At 41.1% G+C, this 6,466-nt stretch overlaps 1 non-coding gene across 1 annotated transcript; it reads left to right on the forward strand.

The window, feature by feature from the left end:
* The first annotated feature begins 6,098 nt into the window (after positions 1–6,098).
* Positions 6,099–6,171, forward strand: trnar-acg. Its single transcript has one exon. It is a non-coding gene; the product is annotated as a tRNA-Arg (tRNA).
* The last annotated feature ends 295 nt before the right edge of the window (positions 6,172–6,466 follow it).

Below are 6,466 nucleotides of genomic sequence, written 5' to 3' on the forward strand. Positions count from 1 at the left end.
TAGATAAAACATCTTTATTTTTCTTACAAATTGCAGGGGTGAAATTAAGAGGCTCCACCAGAATGACGCTGGTGAGAAACATAAACTCGACAGCAGAGACATTTATTCATAGCTGCCACCTTTAAATAATAATGGAGGCAACAGTAAGTTTGCACTCATCACAAGTGCAAAAGACAACTGAGATTTTTCTACTGTGATTGTGTTCTTTTTTTCACTCAATCGTTTATTTCGGTCCATTCCAGGAACAGCGATGATTAAGCTGAGACCGGCAAAACGAACATCTACAATGTTGACGTCAGCTGGTGAAAGTGGTGGAAATAGATGTGTAGGTGGCTGTTGAATCTGTGGTGGATAAAGTCATTATGGTTAATAATGCTGCAATAACATGGAGAACTTTCATTCTTTTCTTTTTTTTTATTCGGACCACGCAAGACAGGCACCGGCTCTTTCTCTGGTTCCTCCACGTTCAAAGCAAAGATAGGAACTGGGAAAGAGGGAACAGGAAACGATGAGACTTTCAAATGAAACATTACTCGCTGTGTCTTTGCTCGTCATCTTTTTGTTTGTGTACGCATGAGCTTTCTGAATCTCTGCTATCCTGCAACAGGCACATTCATAATATGCAGCAGAGTCCCTCTATAATACACCTGCTGATCATCATTGACCTGAGCACTAACAATATCAGCTTGTATCTACATGTGGAGGAATAAGGCCGAGCTGCTATTTGCTGCCTCAGGTGTTTTTGTCTGTGTTTTTGTCTGTGTTTGTGTTTATGTTTATTTATTTAAAAAAAGGGACAATGCACATTAATTAACATGCAAACATGAGCTCAGCATGTAAATGTGCCAGATTTAGCCACACGGGCATGTTTTCATCTGCAGTCTCTGGCAGGTGATAGTAAAAATCATACAAATAACAAATAGGCGTGTGTATAAAAACACAGACGTACAGTACATGCACAGACACAAAGAAAAGCACATGGCACATGGGAAGCAAGGATGACCGGTGAAAACAATATGAAGTCAGGCGTATCAAGCAAAATAACCCAAAACATCCATACCCTCAATAATTAGCAAGATCAGACAGAGAAAAAGATAATGACATGTTTGAGTGTCCATTAGCCTGTTTTATAAAACTTGAGAAGTTAATAGTTGTGGTGTTGCTTAGTTCTTTGGTTATGGTGATGCAGGTACGGTATGTGATGCTTGATAAGAAATGGCTGACTATGCAAAAGGTTTATTTTTTCAATGTGGTATTTTACAGTTTACATTACATTATTATTATTTATTTATTTTATTTACATTATATTAGTTCTGATCTGGTTTGATGTACTCAGTGAGTGGAGGGGACGCTAGTTAAATATCTCCCAGTTTGAGCATGCTTTCCCAAATGAAAAAACCTATTTAGTTTAAGGGGATGAAGTATTAGATTTTTTTGTCCTATATTTCCAATACGTGTGAACTTATTCTCACTCATGCTTCTGTATATTTAATTCATCATATTATTTCAGCTGAGAATGTTAAATTACATGTGATTCACACTCAACACGCACCCTTCAACTTGAAAAGAATGAAAAGCAACAACACTGACACATGTCTGTGGTGTGTGGATGTGATAAATGGCTCATCGTACATCATGCTGACAAAAGCCTGAGCCGCACTTGGTGGATCCTAAAAGTGGCCGAGCAGCCTCCATCGTGGAGGTCAATCAGAGCCAAGGACTCAAAGTAAATCAGTAAAGCAGCGTGCAAGGGAAATTCTCCTTTAACAAACCTGAAAAATAGACATTAGAATCATGCAAAACAGGAAATTAATATAAATGAAAACACTGATTTAACTGAAATGCTCCAAGGTTTGTTTCTTTTCATTTTTTTTTTTTTACTCTGAAAAGCATTTTAGTCCTGTTTGTCCTGATTCCTCCCCTGATGCTGAACCTGATGGTTTCCTGCCTCTGTCTCTGTGCAGAGCCTCTGTGATGTGGTTGAGTCCAGGTCAAGTGCTGTTGCTAGGTGCGTCCTCGCAGCTATGTCTGTTTCTACACAGCACGGCCACGCTGACACTCTCACGACTGACAGCCTGACTGAGACTGTCAGTACTCAAACTGTCTGTAGCGAGTGCAGCTGAAAAACCGATACTGGAAAGGAGCCATGTTGTGAGGATATAGTCAATGATGTGAGGACACAATGGTCTGAGAGAGAAGACTGGCTTCACAATAATATAGTAGTTGCCCGAAAGTTTCAGAAATCTAAAGCTCTTTTTTTGACCTTATTGACTGAAGGCGAGGTTTTAGAATCTCAAGCATCTTTTATAACATAAATAACCTGATACCTCTCTACATATATAGCACATTCTAAAGTCCAGATAACAAAGTGCTTGGATTCATGAAAGTGTTGATGAAGGAGACTGAGATGCATTTTGTGTTATTATTAACACAAATGTTGTGTTAACTTTCTGTCAACAAAATCACCAGATCAGACCTGGGCCAGAGTAATATCTAGAATGGCACTCAGTAATGTTCATATCTCCGATTCTCTTTCATCAAGATCCATGAATTATTCTCTAAGAAATAAAGGAAAATGCTGAAAAAGAGGAAAACATAACCTCTTGGTGGAGGTAAAAAGGAAAAATCCAAACTGAACCAAGTCTACACTCTGAAAACATATGGGGACAATAAAAGCCTGAGTGAAATTAATTTATATATACTCTTACATGATTGAACCTGTGTTTTCAAACGCTGAACACATTTACGTGCAGCAAAAATATCAAAATATAAATAGTTGTTTCCAAAGAGCACTTGAAAAGCACTGGAACAGTCAATCATTTCCTTCTTAAAGAAGAAAGATCCACAGAGTTACTATTGCACCTTTTTAACTTCTAAAACCACCACTTTTTTCTTTGATTAGTGGTTGTTAATTTTAAATACACTTGACCCTCAAAATCATGTTTCTTGTAATCTTAGCATTTTCCCTCTTTGCTGCGATTCATTTTACAGACTTGTGCTGATACAAGTTAAAATAAAATCAGAACTTGTCTGATATACTCTCACACTTCAGCTGAGAAATGTGCGCTGTGGGCCCCGGCCAGTGTTTGACAAGAATAAATGGGAATTAGATGCAAACTTGATGGTCTCTGGCCTCTCTAATGAGCCCATTTACATCTAAATGTGACGCTGTTATGGGAACTGAAATGGTCAAGTACACTTTTCTCTGAACTTTTAAGACTTCACAATGAGACAAATTTAGACCGTTTACCGCTCGACGGCATTCACACTAACGTACAAAACATTTATCAACGAGTGAATTTGTAAACAGCGCGATTTGACGTGAAAGTTTCGTCCATCTTCACTCTTTCCTCGTGAAGGAGAAATAATTAGGGATCGAGTTTTGCTCCGAGTGTTGTTAGAAAAACTCTGCGGAGCCATTAGAGGTCTAAATATCTTTGGATGATTTCAAATTCCCTTTTGATGTGAATCCATTGGTTCTGCCATAGATATGTCTCAAACTTCCCCTTTGACCCTATTCATATAAAAGCTTTGAAACGCTCTTCAAAAGGGTTTGTTACCCTGCGGAGGTCACTAGGCTATTTCGTACGGCTGACTCACATTTTTCCAAATCAGCAGACTTTTGGCCGAGAAATAACAGGTCAAACCAATGAATTTAATGAACTCTCCCGAACACAATGCATGCCTCTTGCCATTTGAACCCCAATAAAGGGATATGGGCAGGTCAGCAAGCCCTTTCAAGGGGTTTGTACACAAATGTGACAGAATGCAGTTGCTTCAGTGTCTTCGCTGACAAGTTGTTCAAAGTGCTGGGGATGTCAGTGATATTGCCTCCGTCCACACTGCCCCCTTTGTTCCCCATTTTGTGTCTGTTGCTCTTTCACGAGCGGTCCCACAAGTACAAAAGCCAAAGAATGCAAAGCGTCTTTTTCTCTCTTTTTTTTTTTTTGCGATGTTCTGTTTGCCTCATTTTCTTTGGGCCCAAACGCTGTTGGCCCAACATGTAGGAGAGTTTATTGTAAAGAAAACAAAGACGAAATGCTGCAGGGAACAACTTCTGATGGCGACTCGCTACTCCTCCCTCCTTTTCACCACTTTTGCTTTCCTTTTTCTCCCCTCTATACCTCCTCTCATTCACTCTTTACCACTTTTTTCTCTCTGGGTTTTTCATTTTTCGAAGCTGCGATGTGTCCAGTGGCTTCTCTTCAACGGCTCATGTGAAAATGGTTTCCCTGCTGAGCAACGAATTTACGTTTTATCTCAAACCTTTTGCAAAAGTTTCTGCAACACGTATCTTTCCTCGATGCAGCTGCCCCGTTGTTTCGCGCTCAGTTGAGGAAAAAAAAAAACATCTTTAAGCATATGGCATTTGTGTGTTCACTTAATTGAATCAATTGGAGGCCCATGGGAAACCACAGCGGGGGGTAAAGGTTAGGGAGGAGGGAGGTCAGAGAGTTAGAGCAGGATGGAGGGGGGAGATAAACACTCCAGAACACTCCTCATGTAACCTACTTACTTACTCTTCTTTTTCAGCTCGGCAGTTCATGATCACTTCATTCTCCGTGTGTCTCTCTAAACAACAGGATGAGGATGACGCTCAGGAATCAAAGTCCGAAAGGAAGCGGAGACTGAAACCACTGTGATTCCTTAAAGTCTATGGTTTTCTCATTAATGACCCCCTGTGGTTCGGCCCGTTTCCTTCTCCATTCATCTCACATTAGCCTCTTTTCAGGAGTCGCCATTGTTTCGGGATTGTTTTCTTTTTTTTAGGGTACAAATGTGTGGCGGTCACACGAACCTCTCAGCTTCTTGACGCTTTTAAACTAAACCCATTGGATTTTGTTTTTGCGCTTTGCAGCCACATGGTCTGGAATCTGGAAAAATCAGGAAATAGGTGATGGAAAGAAAAGACATTCTACTTTAAAATGTTGCAGGACGTCAACCCATACTCTGTCTTCAGTGATCGAGAGGGATGTGTTTCCTGGGTGAGATCAACACTTTCGGGGAAATTAATGAGAAATTCTGGGACATTTGCATGAGTGAGACCCCCCCCCTATGATTTTCATAACCCAATATCCCCTTTTCTTCTCAAATTTCTTTTGCAGCCATTGTGATTTGGAGTCAGCTTTTGTTTGTTACCTCTCACCCCCCCTCATCCTAATGACCTCTGCGACGGCTTTTTTACTCCATCTCGCACTCAGCTTTAAAAACAAGCTGGGAATATATGGCTCGGCCTCAACTTTCTCTCAAGAGTTATGACGTAAGCGGCGTGAAAAAGGAGGTTCGGGCCAATTCAGCGTCTATGTATGACCATATATGTGAGGGTCGGTGTGATGACGGGTCACTGCCCATCTCACGGGGTTCCCCACTTTTCTGCAGATGCGCTCTATTGAGGAGGCGACACGCGGCGGGACGCTGCTGGGAGGTAGTTACTATTTCTTCATTACCATAGAAACTGACACACTGGCTTTCAGCTGGTCGAGGCCAGGCCTTCACTGACACCGACTTTCACACTGCTTCCCTGACAAAACCCCAAATGGACCTCAGCGCTCTGAATAATACCCATTTGTAGCCAGTTCACTTACAAAATGAGCTGCCAGCGAAGCGCTATGACAGCCTGTGTGCACGCACGACACCAAAAAGTGAGGGGGCCTCCTGTCTGGGACACTTTATAATGAAGACAGGCTGGAAAAAAACACTAATATGGAGTGAAGCAGGCAGGCGGGTAAAAACAAAAGCATATTGTGATGAGGAATGCAAGCAGCACATTAACACCATCTACTTTATCTTGTCAGAGAACAGTGCAGGTTGTTGATTGGAGCTCTTTCTCTCGCTGCTTTGGGGGAATCAATGCAACGCCTTGTGAAAATTTCGGGGAAATCCGTAGTTTTCTTTTAAATTTGATTCTGCAGCTGGTCAGGTTATTGGCATAAAGACTGGAAACATGAGGAAACAGCCTAGCTTTTTCCAAAAGTGAAAAGAAAACACCCACCAGCCCTAATTAACTTAACTTAGAAGAAAGTGCATATTGCAGTCTGCAGTTCTTCTGCCCTGTACCTCCTCCCCACTTGGGCAAAGTGTGGAGAAATGGAAAGCAAGGGCTAGTGGCGCAATGGATAACGCGTCTGACTACGGATCAGAAGATTCTAGGTTCGACTCCTGGCTAGCTCGGAGCAAACTTTAATTTGTCACTTGTCCAAATCTCTGTCTCTACTCAGTAACTTTCAAAATGTACTGGGTATTTGAGTCAACTATCCCAATGATAGGTTAAAGGCCTGTTGCCCTAAGATAAAAATCATGAAGAACCTTTCTCCAGCTATACTTTGAATAAAATTTTCAACTAACAATTTAGTAGCACTTAAATGGCACTTACTTATAGCACTTTGTAGTTTTGCTTTTTTGAAGAAATTGTACTTTCTTGATTCGTGTTGTTCTGGGTTTGTACCCTCATGGTTGAATGCACTTA

Source organism: Hippoglossus stenolepis, chromosome 15, assembly GCF_022539355.2.
Source record: "Hippoglossus stenolepis isolate QCI-W04-F060 chromosome 15, HSTE1.2, whole genome shotgun sequence".
NCBI lineage: Eukaryota > Metazoa > Chordata > Actinopteri > Pleuronectiformes > Pleuronectidae > Hippoglossus > Hippoglossus stenolepis.